Here is a 17,301-nt window from a genome sequence, read left to right as displayed (position 1 = left end):
ATATCACCACACAATTTTGACACAAGGTCAATGACACAGCACTTTGGCATTGGTGTTGGTGTTATCACGTCGCACATTAAAAGAAGTAATCAAGAATCCTGTGAGTGCTGCGTCATTGACCTTGTGTCAAAATTGTGTGGTGATTAATATAGGTAAATGGTCCTTCCCTGGTGTAGGCACCGACGACAAGAGCGCGCCTTGAGTGGACTGTTGGTGGGAAAAAAAGAAATATACATATATATATATATATATATATATATATATATATATATATATATATCATCACACAAAAAAGGCACTGCACTTCTGGGGGCTCCATGACAGCTTCATTTATTCAGACAGATTTTCAGACCCCACGACGCATTTCGACAACCATGTCTTTCTCAAGTGGTAACGTCTGTTCCTTCCTGCCATCACACTATTTATATTGCATTCTGGGATTAATAGTCACATGTCTCTCACCTGTAAGATATTCAAACGTGATTGCTGTTAACACGATTCCTTAATTCAAACCGATTATATAGTCATTGATAGTTCAATCCAATATTACTCGTACATCATGTTAAAAGGAATACGTGCATCAATTACATTCAACATATTTTTTCAAACAGGTTTTTCCGTAACTTCCTTTTTACCAGTTCTTTCTCTCTGTGGCAAACTGTCTTATATTTGAATTCCTTGTCACAGCACCCAGCCTTTTTTGTGTGATGATTAATAAGGGTTATGGTCTAAAACCCTCCACGTACACCAGCAGTTGAGTGCCTCGCTATTTTAGACCATTTGGGTTGGATATATATATATATATTTATATATATATATATATATATAGTCACAGGAAAACAGGAAAAACGTAGCAAATGTAGTAATCCCTAACTATAACTATTATGTAATCTAATTGACCAGGTTGTAGGTTACATAGATACTGTATACATGTTTTGTTTGTATTTATTCATTTTTTTAAAAGTTTGCTGGCACTGCGGTACTCATTTGGAAGCACTGCAGTACTCCAGAGTGTAGCAATCATTCTCATAGGCTGAAAGAAGATGTTGTCAGCCAATAAGAAGTTTGTTTCTTTTTTCGCTAGGTTGTCTTCTGGTGCAGAGCTACAGACAATTCTTCTAGCTCTGCTGCATCTTCTGGTGCTCTTATACTGGAGTTGGGGGGAAAATGGCTGCAAGACCTCAACTTGGTGCAGCTGCTTCAGATCCTTTCAAGGGAGAAGAGGAGAAAATCACTCTAGAGGAGCAGGAGTTAAAGCATCTCAGGAAGTTAAAGGAGTCGATGATCTGGCTGTTGTTCTCTATTCCACCGAGGAGAAGAAAGTAAATGCCCACCAGGTAACTTGTTGCCTGTGCAACAAAGTAATTTCTCGAGGATCTGGGCAACAGTATTTCCTCGGGACCAGAGGTATGTTCAAGCACCTCTGCGCCTTGCATGCCACCGGTTTGGAGCATGCTGAGAGACAGCACGACCTTGAGTTGAAAGAACTGGGGCAAGAACCATCTAGTGCTTCTACCAGCACAACACCTGCTCCTGTTGCCTCCACTTCTGGTGTTTGGCAACCGCTATCCTAGCTATCCTCCTCTGCTCCACTGGCCATTCCAGCAGATGGATCCCAGGTTCCTGTGAACTGTCTTTGTCAAGAACGGAACATCGTTGAGCGAAATGCCACAACAGCAACTTACTGTCTCACCTGCCAGGCAGTTATCACTGCAGGTGAGAGCAATCTAAATTTTTACTGAGAGCTAGTAGTCGCTCACTGTTCTTCCTAAATACAGCTTTTACCTTTAAACAGGGAAATGTATTCTATGAGGACTCAAAGTACCACAAATGCTATCAATCCTGAAGCAATAAGGCAATCACAGAAAGTTGAACTGCACACGTCTTGCAGGGCAATGCATATGCTTTATTTAATCTTGTATACTGGAGATCTAAAAAAATATTTATTAAGAGGATTACTAAAGAGAATAAAATGGTTCAATTGAACTGCTTTCCTAAAACTACTTTAAAAGAACAGATCATATGTTCTCAGCAGATACTGGATTTGCTCTAGGGATCGAGTATGTGGTATCTGACTCTGAGGAGACTGATTTCCTCTGACACCAAGGGGCATATTTATACTCCGTCTGCGCAGAATGTGCGTGAAAAATTGTGACGCACATTCAGCGCAAACCTTGCCCCATATTTAAACTTTGACGCCCGAGCCCGCGGACAACAAAATCCAGCCATGTGCGTAATTTTTGGGATGCGGCAACCTGTCTTGCGTTAATTATATGCAAGGTAGGCGTTCCCATCCAAAAAATGACTTAAACGGCCGTACGTCGTATTTATGCTTTCGGGCAAAAATGACACACGGCCGGGATGCGGAGACGGAAAATGATGCACAGCCCAATTTGCGTCACAATTTAACGCCCGGGTCAAGGCAGGCGTTAAAATGGGGCAAACACACCTGAATTTAATCAGAACACACGGAAGCAACAGCAGAGCAGCAGAGGCAGGAGAGGATATTCCGCCCCAGAACAACCCTTCATGGCCTCAGGGGACATGACGTCATCCAGAGGTACAGGTTGACCTGGCAGGCCATTCAGCAGCTCCTGCACAACATTGAGCCACAGTTGGCACCCACCATGCTGACACCCCGCACCATCCCAACAGAAACCAAGCTGCTTGCCGTACTTCACATGCTGGCAAGTGGCTCTTTTCAAACAAGTGGTGCCCTGGTTGCCGGAATATCACAGCCATCATTCTCTGCCTTTTTGCCCAAAGTACTGGATGCCATCATTGGCCTCACACCCCGCCAAATCTGCTTCCCTAACACACTGCAGAAGCAGCAGGAAACAAAACAGGGGTTCTACCTCATTAGTGGCTTCCCACACGTCCTTGGTGCAATCGACTGCACACATGTACACCTTGTACCACCTGCTGCAACTGAACAACTCTACCGCAACAGGAAGCACACACATTCCATCAATGTGCAGGTCATTGTCGATCACCAAGGATTGATCACCAACATCGTGGCTAAATATCCTGGGAGTGTCCATGACTCATTCATCTTCCGTCACAGCACCATCAATGAACACTTCCAGGATGGACGGTAAGGCAATGGACTACTTGTTGGTAAGTACAAACACCTACTTATATACACACTGCACAGCAACCCTCTAGGACACACAACACATACACCACAATAGCAACATGTCGACAGGAACACACTGAGGTTGTCACACCGCTAGCCATGTTTCATAGATCACCATTGAACCTGTCACACATCTGAAATTACTGTACAGCCTAATGTTAAGACGTCAATGATCACAACGTTTGGAGTGTGTTGCCTAAATGCCACCTTGCAAATTGTAAGCGTCTCAATTATGTTTACATTAATCCATTGCATAAGTCTAAAGGTATGTGATGTCCAGGGTACATTGATATGAACGTGTTACCACCACTGTCAATTTTAACCTGTGTATGGAACTATCATCTCATCCCCAGTGAAGACACAGGGACCCTGTATCACAAGTCACAATGCTAGGGAGGGCACACTGTACTGCAAATCCCAAAACATATTGCTGACAACTGGTTAGCAGCCAAACACTCGTTCAGCAACGGAAACAACACAATGTAGATGGTACATCCTACTAGCCTAGGATGCGACATAATAACACAAAAGAGTCACAAACAACACAAGACAACTACTGCCATGAAAGGTGATTTCAATGGGGCTAGCTACATCCACATGATCCCATTCATTTTCTCTTGCAGCTGATCAGGGTTATGGCATCCAGCCATGGACAATGACACGTATTGGCAACCCGAGTACTGCAGCAGAGCGTGCCTACAATGACGCACATAGGAGGACACGCACCATAGTCGAGAGGACCTTCGCATCCTCAAGTCAAGGTTCCGGTGCCTCAACATCACTGGTGGTAGCCTCCTATATTCCCCGGAAATGGTCTGTAAGATCATCCTAACATGTGCTATTCTGCACAACATTTGCATAAAAAGGAACATTACCCTCCTGGAACCCGAGCCACACATGCCTGAAGAGGAGGAAGAGGATGATGGTGGCCTGCAACATGAGGGGGAACAACAAAACACGGCCGCTGGTTTACGTAGGCGGCAACATATCGTGAACAATTTCTTTTAAATATAATCACCATCACCACTTTATGAACTAATTTCAATAAACACCTATAATAATCACCATATCATTGTTTGGCTATTAATTTTTGCACACCTTTATCTCTAACTATCAGATTAAGAGTGTTGCCTCATGGAGCATTGCTGATATACCGATTAGGGCACTGAAAATCCCAGAGCAAATTCGATGCGTACAACACACCGGTCACATACACACAGAGTAAATGACACATATCCTGTACATTTCACCGTTGAAGGGCAATAGCAGAGGACCACACCTATTTCACACATACATGTTGAAAACATGGTTCATCGCAGCATATGGCTCACAACTAAGACACCATCACTCAATAAGGGGAAAACAAGCCTCATACATGAGGCAGTTGATGTGCTGTTGCATCAGTAACAGGAATGTCTAACCAGACCCTTGACAGCAGTAAGTCCAACTGCATCCAATCTTTGCAAGGACTATCTGTGACCAGAGTTCCATAGAGGCAGAACATAGACAGCACAAGTGCCACACATATGAGAAGCATTGCGCACATGACATTCCATGTACATGTCAGCCCATTTCCTAACTCCTGACACACCCATGCACCTGGTCACAACCCACCTGTCTGAAGGGGTCCCTGGAATAGTAAGATGTGTACCCTGATATTCCCTCCTTTACACACACAGCTTGTCAATAGCAATCCAGTGTGCTACATTCTTTCCTATGGAATACCATTGTCATAGAACATCTGACTGCATGGACGTCAGGTCAATTAATACACTGGCTCCTAGTTTCCAAACCCTGTTAGCACCTGTAGATTGCTTCCCATGTGAAAATGTCTGTTGGCCATTAGAATGCAAATCTCACCTACAGGACTTGTGAGAAACTGATGCAGCCCACACCTGTAATCACCTCCATGCACACCACCCATTTCACCAAGCACTGCCCCTGCTGATTCCTGGAACAGAATAGGAGTTGCCATTTTGTCAAATACACCGTTAAGCATTGCTACTAATTAAGCTGTGTAACACAACCCTTGGGTTCAATTGTCACCTTCAAAAACACAGGACATACACAGTTTTACATGTCAACTGTCTAGTTCGTCCTCCAAACAGTCTTAGTCAGACCACTGATTATGTAACTTGTTAAATTGCTGGATCCTGATTCACCCTGCATCCTGTCAGCCTGACTGGCATCTGTCTGAGTGTCACCCTAAAGTTTCCCTGTGACTACATATGTACCACACTTGCGTTAGCAAACCTCTCATTCCTCAGAGGGTATTTGGGCATGTGCTACATCAATGCATACCCAAATACATTGTATAGCATCATCTGCCTTTTAATTGTACCATATGAGTTAAATCCCTTGTGAATACCTAAATTCATGGGCCATCCCTTGTCTGAGTCTCATTTATGCATGAATGACAAAGTGTGACAGTGTCCCAGGGCTGTATGCAGGGCTTGGGTACGGGGCCTTCAGCAGAACCAGCAAACTCTGATAATGTCCATGAAAAATCCACACATGTCAGGACCTTGACAGTTCACACACAGAATTACATTGCTCACAACATTTTGATGGGCCGTGTGTGGTGAATAGCTGTGAGAATAATCAGCACAGAGACTATGATGTTTCCAGATGCAGTGGGAATTGCAGAGGCTAACCTGTATACAAATGTTGTAATGACACCTGCCGGAACATGACACCTTAGACATTATCTCACTCAGCACACCAAGGTTGCCCTGTTGACTGTCACATTACACGTATTCAGTGACAGGGTGGGACCATCCCCATGTTGGTTCTTATGTCCACATCCACTTTACTCACATTGATCAACAAAGGATACTCAGAAGATACAGGAATAGCTGCCACTGACTCATGATGAGACCTGGACCTAACTGTGACAAATTACACCCCTAAAAATATACAGGCTCCACACACATGAAGAAGACACCTCTGTGCAATTGATCACTGGAAATATGTGGACACGTGCTGCCTCTTCTGCTGGTCCACCACAGCCACTGGAGAGTTGTGGCTCAGTTATATGACCTCAACTGTGGCGTCCTCATACATTTGTGGTTCACCTTTGGCTGTCTGGGCCAACTACATGGTACCCACTTCCTCAATGCATGTGTCTGACTCACTGTGGGATTCACCAACAAGTGCCTAGGAAGCTGTTGCCAAAAATCTAGGACATAGGATGGTGAAAATGTGGACCATTGACATGAACAAGCATCAGCCATCGATCTGGTGCATGCTTTGTCATATGTGGTGTCTACGTTACCCTAAATCTTGGAAGTGCGCACATAACGGATGTTGCTACATGTATGGCTAACACATGTCCTCTCTCAGTTCCACAATGAATTGCATCTAAGGTTTGGACACATTGATTTCACATTCATACAAGCATATGTTCAATATTGCATCATGTGATGCACACACACTTGGTCAACAAATACATTAGTTGCCACCGCACACACATTGAGCCGTAGGCATTGAGGTATTGTACATATGTGCGTCACATTGCTATCCTCTCCTGATGCCAAACATGCCCAAATTGTGCAATACATATATGTAGGCCACACATATGGCCATCTAGTGCGTCAGCCAACAGTCAAAATACTGTTAAGGAAGTAGCGGGTCATGGTCCGCTGCAGTATGTCTCACATGTGAACATACACCATCAACACCATAGTGGGTGCCATCAGCCTATCTCTGATGTGTCCCAAATGTAACATAACATAAAAACAGAAAAAATGCCCAAAACCAGTTCATGCACTGAAATTTTGACGTTGCTAGCGTTATGCGTCATTTTTCCCCCACAAATACTGTTTGTGCATCATATTTTTTGACGCACAGGAGTGAAAATTAGGCCGCATCCAAATAATTGTACAGACTATTTACTATTATTTGGATGCGGGCTAATTTTCACTCCTGTGCATCGAAAAATATGATGCTCAAACTGTATGCGTGAAAAAATATGACGCATAACGCAAAAAACGGCAGCCATTTTATGCAGGTAGTAATGTAATACGATATCCTGTTTACATATCATGTACAGTGGGTGTACTTTCACTTTCACTTTTTCACTTTCTATTTCTTTAACCCCTATTTCCCTTCTCATTTGCATGATGTCTGGTAGGCCACGTCTTGGCAGGATGGGTGAAGAGGAGTTGGGGGGCTTCATATGGCTTGTGTGCCATTTCTTACCACTGATGATCGAGGCAGGGTGATACAGGGGTATCACACTGAGGTACGCAGAATCCAGTGGGGAAAGGTTCTGCATCACCTGCAGCGTGTGTATGCCAGCCAGAGGAGTGACCACCAGCTGAAGCACCGGTGGGCTGACCTCATCACCAGGGAGCAGGATCTCTTGGACCACCTGGGAATCGTGATTGGTGGCACTTTTGGTGAGTACTAATCATGTAAATGTGCACGATTAAATGCTCTGTAGGGACATCAGATGATTTGTACAATATCTGCCATCTAACTTGCTGACTGTGTGTAATGCTGTGGAAACATACAGGGTACTTGATGCACTATGGGAAGGATCACAATTGCTAGCTGTCAGGTAGAACGTGCTCTGCAAACTTACAGGATACTTTTCCGTTAAGTAAATTGGTGCTGCTTTGTGTCAGACAACCAAACAAAATAGGAGCCAATCATGTCTATATAGGCCACATTTGCCAGAGAAGTAAAGATGTACTAAAATATTGGCTAACTTTGTTGACGCAATAGCTAGACTGACTTTAGAAACACTACATGATGCAGAAAATGAGTGCAGGCTTCACGTCAATTGATGATAGCAAGGTGGCCCAGACAGATGTCTCATGTGAGTCTGGTGAATGTGGAAGGAAAGCGTTCACGGAAGTTCTATGAATGTTAGGGATTATTGTGGTCCTTCATCTTTTTGGATACATGTCAGATCTGGATTTGAAAACTTTGTGAAAAGGTGTAAGGTGCCCTCAGCTAACTTCAAAGACTGGTATTTGGAGTTAGTTGTGCCACATTCCAATTAGGGATGGCAGTCCAAAGATATGCACATGGCTTCACATCTCCATGGTTGGTGCAAATCACCATTGCAGGGCCACATCAAATGAAGAAACTGTAACAACAGGAGGGCTTACAAAAGTCCCTGCCCCTCTGTACATTGTACCTATGTGTATGAAATGTGTCATGGCCACATAGGCTTTTTGACTGGTAATGCAGTACTCAAGTAACCAGGCTTTGGATGTCTCTCTTGGATGCACATGATGAGACGATTACGCTCCATTATTTTTTCTGATCTCTAATGATTGGGCATGTTTGCCACCACATGATAGTTAGGGCCAATGCATGTGTGCAGATATGTGTGTAACTGTCACAGGAGACCCATGCTATGTACATGTTGGCCGTGATATATCAGATGCAGTATCATCATGTCTGAATGGCTGTCATTTGCTTATTCAGCTTACACATTGTACATGTCTTTGAAATTGTTGGTCAGTGCACAGATGTTGAGCACATTTCTTCCTTCCATGCCTTACAGGTGGACCGGCACCCTACATTATGGGAGAGGTGGCTACATTTGAGGACCCCGACCACTCCAGTAAGTGTTGATATGTCTGTTGTGTTTGCTGGTGATGTGTGATGGACTTGTGTGTGTTGAACGCGTAGCAAGGTGTGATGCGTTGGCCAATCATTTGACTTGTTCCATGAGTGGGATTTCAGTTTCTCAAAAGTTTTGAGTTGGCCAATGCTTATCCTATTGTATTATCTAGGGATTGTGGGTCATTCCTGTAGGCCCCACAATGAGTACTGGGGTGAGTCATGTGGATGACACTTGTATCAACAAGAGTCGCACTGGAAGTCAGCTCAGATTTAGTCAGCCTGTCAGACCCACATTCTCCCTGATTGGTACTGCAAATTGCTTTCCAACAGACTTCTGCTTCCCTATTTAAAAAGGTACTTATTAAACTGTAGGTAGAACTTCCTAGCAGCATGTACTTCCACATGTTGTGCTACATGTATGTGGAACTTGAGTGCAATGGCCTAGGTGTGCATGCTAATCATGATCATGGGTTTTCTTGCAACTCTGTGTCTGGTGTGAGTCATGCCTTACGGGAAGTATATGTTGTGTACCAAGCTCTGCATTTCCTGACATGTGTGGCACTATGAGTGGTCAAGGGTTTGCAGACTCCTATTTGTTGATAGACCTTACCTGTGGTGTGTGTGTAGAGCCAAACACGTGTGGAGTTTTCTATACACTCCTCAGTGTCCATGTTGTTTGGAATTGTTAGTTGTTTCTCCACCCTCCCTCAAACACAGGCATGGGTTTGTGAATAGGGTTCCTAGGACTGATGCTACCAGTATGTTACACATACATGTGAATAAGTGACTGTTTGGTCGAAACCTAGTATACACACTCAGGTATGGCACATGGGTACTATACTGGCAAGTCCTGTTACAACTTGCAGACCATGTGGCTTTAGTTTTGCATTCCGTACACTGACATTTGTAGCCTAGGTATTGGCTGAGGATATGCAGCATGATTGCTAGCTGATAACTGGCAGAACTCAGAGGGTAAGTCAATGCCAGTTGTTACCCATCTCGTAGGTTTTGGATGTGCTATGTGTGATGTGACCTTTGAAGGCTGGCCTGCCATGTACTTCTTCAGGGACATTAAATGATCTGTATGGTGATATGAGCTGTTACAAGTACAGTAGATGTATGTTATGATTGACTTTTTGTGCCATTTCACACAATGCAGTTCCTAATGTAAATTATTTGCATTTGTCTTAACAGCTGTAAACATGACTCCCGACCAGGTCCGTGAGTTCCAGCGGCGGGCCATGAGATACAAGCATATCCTGCTGGTAGAGTTGGGGTTCAGGAGGATGGCCCGTCTATACCGCCATGAACGGGCCTCCGGGGCATGGAGGGCCTTCCCACAGGGTGGCCCTACTTTGTCCACCACAGCCACCACCAGCACAACCACCAGTTCTACCCAGGTGACCCCACCCACAGCTGGGACTGTTGTCCCTGCGTCTGCTGTACTTCCAGGCCCCAGCATTGCAACAGCTGCAGGACAGCCCACTGGACTTGGCTCCACACACGCACAAACCTCCTCCGCCGGTACCCAGACTGCCCCAGCTCCATCCGTTGACCCTGCAGCATTCCACAAAATGGAACGGAAGATGGACCTTGTCTTGAGGAAGATAAGCAATCTGAGCCGGGTTGTTCGCCACATTAACAGGCTTGTGAAGTCCATAAAGCGGACCCTCCGGAGGGCCAACCTCTATACTTTTGTGACAATGGACATGATTCCTTCCCTCCTCTTTCCTTGTTCTCATACTTAGTGGGCTTAGGGGGCTTAGTGTTAGGTTGGTATAGTCTGTTAGTTTAGTTAGTGTTAGTGGGTGGGGGGTCCTGATTCTTTCTATTTTTACTTATTAAGTGTGTGGGTGGGTGGGTGGGTGGGGGTCTATGTTGGGGTTCTTGTGTGCTTAATAATAAAACAAATAATAATAAAATAAAATAAAATAAAAAATAAAAAAATAATAATATTTGTTTAGTATAGTTTGTGTTTAGTTTAGTATGTGCTGTCCTCCAAGGGGGTGGGGGGTTGATGTTTAGAATGTTTCGTTACATGTGATAAGTAAGTTTAGCTTAGGTTAGTTAGGGACAGTTGTGGGTAATGAGTAGTCAGGGTAGATTAAGGTAGGTAAGACTTTTCCCTCAGTTTCCTCTTCTGTGATTACCATTTAATAAATATATTGTTAACCCTTTACAGTATTTGTTAAATGCTACTTGATCATGGCCTTGGCATTAGTGTACATGAATTTTGTTCTATTACATTTGTGTCCTATGCTACAAACAAATCCAAACTGAGCTGTAAGATTGGCAGCTACCCCAGAGCAACCTTGCAAAGTTTCCACCATTCGTTGCAACCACCAATCACAGTTAATATGGATCCCAACGTGTTTCTGTCGATAAGTATGTTTTCTACGTCACAAACAGTGCTTCCAGACTTGGTATTGGGGGAACAGTTTTAGGTCTGACTGCAGTGTGATGTTCAAGGACACCCTTATAAGATGAGTTCTCGTAAGCACTCTTGTATTCTTGTCTTCATGACTCACATAGATCATTTGTGACACAGTTCAGCATGATTAACTATTTGGATGTAAACTCAGACAGCTTCATTCATGCAGTTTTTGTAGTGTTTGCTTAGATTTGTGTGCACTGTTATATGTGTTAGTATTGCATAGTGACAACATTTTGCTGCCACTATTTGATGACTTAGATATCCCTTGAGGAAGCATTATTCTCTCCAATACAGCATGATGGTGTATGGTTTCTCACTTCATCAGATATTACCCTCAGGAAGGGCAGAGTATGATGCAATCATGGCCACTGTGCAGATTTATCTGACTACATAATATTAGGACAGTTGTATTGACAAGCTACGTAATTTGACAGTAGGGACTTTTCAGTTATCTACTGCACAGTTGATATGTCACATTACCCAGAGACAGATTTGTTGTGTAAGTGCTATTTATTGAAAAGTGCTGTAGTGCTAAATGTACATTGTCCATGATTGTGAGTCCATTATAGTGACATCTTACATTGTGATCCTACACAAGGGGCTAAGGAAATGCTTTTGACATGCTAGGGTGATGTTTCAGACATTGCAGAGGGACGGGATTTGCCAATGAGTAAGAGAGAGACAATCACTGGGCAGGCTGACAAGATATACAGTGGTTAGCAGAACAGTCATTAAGTAGAGTTGTTGTAAGACTGGCATGTTACAAAACGCTGGACCTTGGTAATAGTTGGCCATGTGGCAGGGACTAGTGCTTCTGGGTACTTTTCCGTGTGAAGGTGATCTGTTCCATGTCTTCTTCTTCTGATGTGTGTGTTGCCTCCTCTGTCCTTGTTGGTGGTGGTTGTGAAGGGGCAACACACACCTCAGTGTTAGAAGACGTGGAGTCAGACATCCCAGTCGCTGCTACCTGTGAAGGTCTTAAGGGCAGTACTGCTGCAAGGAGGATCTGCGGATTCTTAAGAATAGCAGCCACATCACGATGGTAGGCATCCAGGTCAGCCCTGAGGGGTTCAATGTTGCATTCGTGCTCACGTGAACAGGATTGCTGTTGTACGTGTTGGGTCAACTGTATTACAGCTGTGCTGATTTCCTTCAGGCTTTTTTGCAGTTCCTGCAAGATAGATGTTAGCACTTGCATAGTTGCTGCCTGATCTGCAGATGACATCATGCTCGAGCGCACCCCCTCAAGGCTGCTGCCATAGTTTGCATCCCTACCTGCACCTCATTGGACAGCTCCCGCTGTACTCCGACTACATTTCTCTCAAAGCTGGAGCCTGTGTCGTCTGAGTCCTCAGCTGTATTGGAGCTGGCAGGTCTTACAATTGGGGTGGTGGGTGGGTCCTCTGTGATGGCTGCTTGTTCTGTGCTCCTCCTTGTGACTGAAGGTGGGGTCTGGAGGGTTCCAAGGACCTCTTGGATGGTCTCCTGGGGAATGTTTTTCAGCTCGTCATCCATGTCATCAGGGTATTCTGGGACAGGCAGATCCGCAGGAGATCCATCTTCCTCTGCAATGAAACGAGGTACAATTAGTGGGTCTGTGTTGTGGCATTAGTGATGTGACATGCCTTTCCTTGTGATGAATTCACATTGTGATCTTGTTTCGTGTTTATTGCTCCAGTCTTTCAGATGGGCATTCTCCCAGGCCTATGGCCCACCTGCATGTCACATTTATAGTATTAAGTTATTGGACTTCTCTGCATCATCTCCTCTAGTATTGTTTTAAGCCAAATAGTGAATTGCCACCTTCTTGTCCTACTCAACTCTCCCCTACTTCCATTCTCATGGTGAGGCCTTTTACTGGCTGTGGGTGTTCTGATGGCACTGGCAGCACACTAAACAATCTGGACCTGCCCCAGTCTCTGATCTTTCACATCCACTTAAATGTAGTTGACATGTAGCATATCCTATGCATAGCATTGTTATGGCACGATATGGATGTCGGCATTGGTAATGTGTACAGCTGATGTTGGGAATGTGTGATACATTGGATTGCCCTGATAATCGTATCAGTGTCCTATTTCCTCCTCTGACTGTGCAGGTGTATTTCAGTGACCAGTTACATGTGTCCTCCCCCTGTATGCTGTTGTCTGAGCAGTATGACATCTGGGATGTTACATTGTGACCCAGGCACAGTATGGACCCTGACATATGCAGCATGGCTATGTCCTTAGTGCTGTGTAGCTTCTATTGTTGTTGACATTGGCTGATGTTTGCGACAACTATGGGCATTGACATTTGACAGTACTGGGGCCTTTGTCTTTTTTCAGGGGATTACTGGAGCTGTCATCCTCAGCCCTCTAATTTAGGTGTGTATGATCCATGGGGAGGTTACTGCCATTGGCTACTTGAACTGCACACAGAGCGGAGGTGGTAGTGGCAGCTGTTGTCGCAGTTACATTCCAGTTGTCGGTATGGCTAGAGGTTGTTAATATGGCCCTAGTTAATGTAGGGGGCATGGTGGCTGACGTGTGCCGGGATGTCAGTTTGACGTTGCGCCCTTCCCTCCTGCCATGGCTTTCCATTTGCTCCACCGTTGGCATGGCAGCATGCCCCCATGGGACTGTTGTTGGTGTAGTGTTATGGTGTGCCCCAGCTTCTGTCTGTGCAGGCCATGCCCCCATGCCACCCCCTTTACCCATGCCACTCCATGTATATGATGACTTCCATGCATTTTGTGTTCAGTATCCCCCCCCAGTTGTAGTTGACATTAGTGCATTTTAATTCCCCATGCGACTTACCCTGTGTGTTGTCTCCTGGTAGGCTGCGCTGTCCTGTCCTTGAATCCCTGTGACGATCTCCTCAGGGATGGCGGCTGTGACCATCTCCTCCATGTGGTCCAGGGCCTCCTGGTGTGCTGGACTCCCACCTCCCATCTGCAGTGCTGCCTTCCTGTTCCTGGCCATCTTTTCCTTGGTCCTGCGCTTGCAGTCATGCCAGCGTTTCTTGCACTCGATGACTGTTTTGCGTACTTCTGCCACACTGTTGATCTTGTCGACAAATTGTTGCCATATAGCCTCTCTCCTACTAATTGGCAATTTTGAGGTGACAAACAGTTGGCGCTGGTGTTCCGTCACCTCTTTAACCAGAATTTCCTGCTTCTCTGCACTGAAGCAACACTTTCTTTTCTTCTTAAAAGGGTCCTGGTTCTTGTGTAGGTCCTCCTGGCTGGTTCCTGGTCTGTTGTCATCTTCCTGGGGTCTGTAGAGGCATCTGGGATCCATTTTGGCTCTCCTCTGCTGAAATGGCAGTGTTCGCAGGGTTTTTTGATGCTATTGCGTCAAAAAATGCTGCATATCCAGTTTGCGGGGTCGTAAATCGACCCACAGTCATTTCCACTGCGTTAACGTCATTTTGCTTTACGACTTGACACTGCGGTGTGCGTAAAAAAAAATGACTCACACCTGTGGTTTGCACCGCCGTGCATCAAAGTATAAATTTTATGCCCGCACAGCGCACCAAAATGGCATTAACCGGCGGTATTATTTTTGATGCAAAACTGCGCTGGCGCAGTTTTGCGTCAAAAAGTATAAATAAGGCCCCAAAAGACTCTGAAATGCATGCAACTATCCACCTACTGAGAGTGGAATTAGGTTCAGTATTGCAAGTAAGGAGAAAACCAAATTTTACAAACAGGTGCTCACCCTTCAGGTGAGGTTCTAGAGAACTACAGATTTCTAGATGTTATAACGTTTCCTCACCTGAAGAAGCATGGGATCTTTGCTTAAAGACAGGAAGGTATATGAATATAAGCTGGGTATCATATATAATATGGCACACAGATACCCAAATGTTTTTGGCACAGTAATTGACTAAAACAGTCAATGCCTGTAAAGTCAATTGAGTACTGAGTTTCATTCAGCGCTTTCAACTTGTTTTTGCAGACGCGCTGCTAGCAAGGCCATTCATAAATATGAATTTATACAAATATAGGAAATGGGGTGATTCCTGACACTGTTTATATATTTGGGATCTGAATAAAAACCTCTAAGGTTTTCAGGGCATTTTAAATCTGGCTGATTCTAGTGAAAATATATAATCAAAGGGCACACCAAATGATGATGACATCCTTGAACAATTTAGAGCACAAATCCCTTGTGCTACGTTCTGGGGATAGTTTCAGATTTGTAATTAACTTTTATCAGAGGCATTGTATTTGACAATTTAGCATGAGGAAGTGTAATTTCTGCCCACAAAACCTAAGCACCTGTCGTGGAATCTTTAAGACACCTCACAGATACATCGAGAAACCCATTTTTAAAATACTTGTTGACAAAAAGACAAATAAAATAGAAATCATTAGTAGAATAGAAACCTCACAAAAGAAAGATTCTGTGTACTTTTCTCCAAAAAGATTTCAGAGTTAGTTTTTTGTGAATATACTGGATATTCATAAACAGTTTGATAACTCTGACTGCCATTCATTCTGGAACACATCTTTAAATATGTATGTTTGAAGTAGTTTAATAAAGAAAACTGTATGAATCACTCATAATAAAGTACATTTACATGAAAATAACACTCCTATCTATAGACATTGCCATGTAAGAAAACTGACATTTCCACTTTGAGAAATCTAGACAGTACAATGTACAATGATATACAATAAATACTGTTAGAAATATGGTCTCCAGTTGGCAATGGTTTGCACCCTGGCCAAGTAAGGACTCTCACTCTAGCCAGAGTATGGGAGTCAAACAGCTAAGATAACCCCTGCTCACCCCCTTGGTAGCTTGGCATGGGCAGACAGGCTTATGTCAGAGGCAATGTGTTAATACCCACACACACAGTAACACTTTGAAAACACTGTAAATGGACTCCAGACCAGATAAGAAAAGTAAACAATCTTTATCTAAACTAAACAAGACCAAAATGACAAAATTCCAACATATACAAGCAAAGGTATGAATCTTAAAAGATGAAATCCCAATAAAGTGCAAAAAAATACAATAGTTTCCAACATTTTAATGCTACTCTGTAGGGAGTGAGTCACGGTCACAGAGTCACACAGACCCCAGGTAGAGTCTTAGAAATGAGGCAGAGACAAAGACATGGCATGCAGTCGGGGACAGTGAGGTGTCATTGGTGCCGGTGCCGCATTGGTTCTGTATTGCTACACAGGAGATGAGGTATCGGTTCCTTACAGAGGTGAAGCATCAGTTCCATACGGGGGAAGCAGAGGTGAGGTGGGGGCGATGCATTGGTTCCTGATGATCCAGCAGGGTCAATAAGTCCAGGGGGTCAAGACGTGATGAGGTAACACCACAGGGTCACAGGCCCCATGGCGGAGTTGGGTCTCACGGACATTGGTGACACGGCACTCGGGACTCACCATGTTGTGGGATTTCAAAAGCATTGCTGCGGTGTAGGGCCTGCAGAGTCAAGCATGGCTGTCGAACTCCAGCAGGGACCACAACTTCTTTACAGGCAGCAGTGCAGAGACTCGGGCAGCGGGACCGGTTCTGGAGTTGTCCAGAGTAAATGTGTTTGGTTTTTCTTGTTTTTATGTCAGCTTTCACTACCAAGGGCCCAGGGACTGAAGTGGACACCACATGGTGAGTCAGGGTCTCAGCAAGAGAACCCAGGGGCTGGCAGGTGAAGTCTTTGCATTCCCTGAGACTTCTTCACAGGAGGCAAGCTCAGTCCAAGCCATTGGAGAACCTTCACAAGCAGGATACATAGCAAAGTCCAGTGTTTGTCCTCTCCAAAGCAGAAGCAGCAACTGTAGGCCAACCCAACAAAGCAACACACAGCAAAGTTGCAGTACTCCACTTCACAGCTCTTCAGCTCCTCTCCTTGGCAGAGTTTCCTCTTAATCCAGACGTGTTCTGGAAGTCTGGGGTTTTGGGTCCACTACTTATACTCATTTCTGCCTTAGAAGTAGACAAACTTCAAACAAAAGTCTCTGTTGTACACAAGATCCTGCCTTTCCCAGGCCTGGCACCTGATGCACTCCAGGGGGGTGGAGACAGCATTGTGAGAGGACATGCACAGCCCTACCCAGGCGTCAGCCAAACTCCTCCCACCACTCTAGCTCACGAAGTCCCATCAGCTGGTTGATGGGTCATCAGGATATACAGGGCACACCTCAGAT

General features: G+C 44.5%; 1 protein-coding gene across 3 annotated transcripts in view; it reads right to left on the bottom strand.

The window, feature by feature from the left end:
• MUC13 (mucin 13, cell surface associated) overlaps positions 1–17,301 on the bottom strand; it is a 648,793-nt gene that overhangs the window by 172,964 nt on the left and 458,528 nt on the right. The gene's annotated exons all lie outside the window — the stretch shown is intronic.

The sequence above is a fragment of the Pleurodeles waltl genome, chromosome 3_1, assembly GCF_031143425.1.
Source record: "Pleurodeles waltl isolate 20211129_DDA chromosome 3_1, aPleWal1.hap1.20221129, whole genome shotgun sequence".
Classification (NCBI taxonomy): Eukaryota; Metazoa; Chordata; class Amphibia; order Caudata; family Salamandridae; genus Pleurodeles; species Pleurodeles waltl.
The sequence above is the reverse complement of the archived record's forward strand: the minus strand, read 5'-3'. Positions and strand labels throughout refer to the sequence as shown.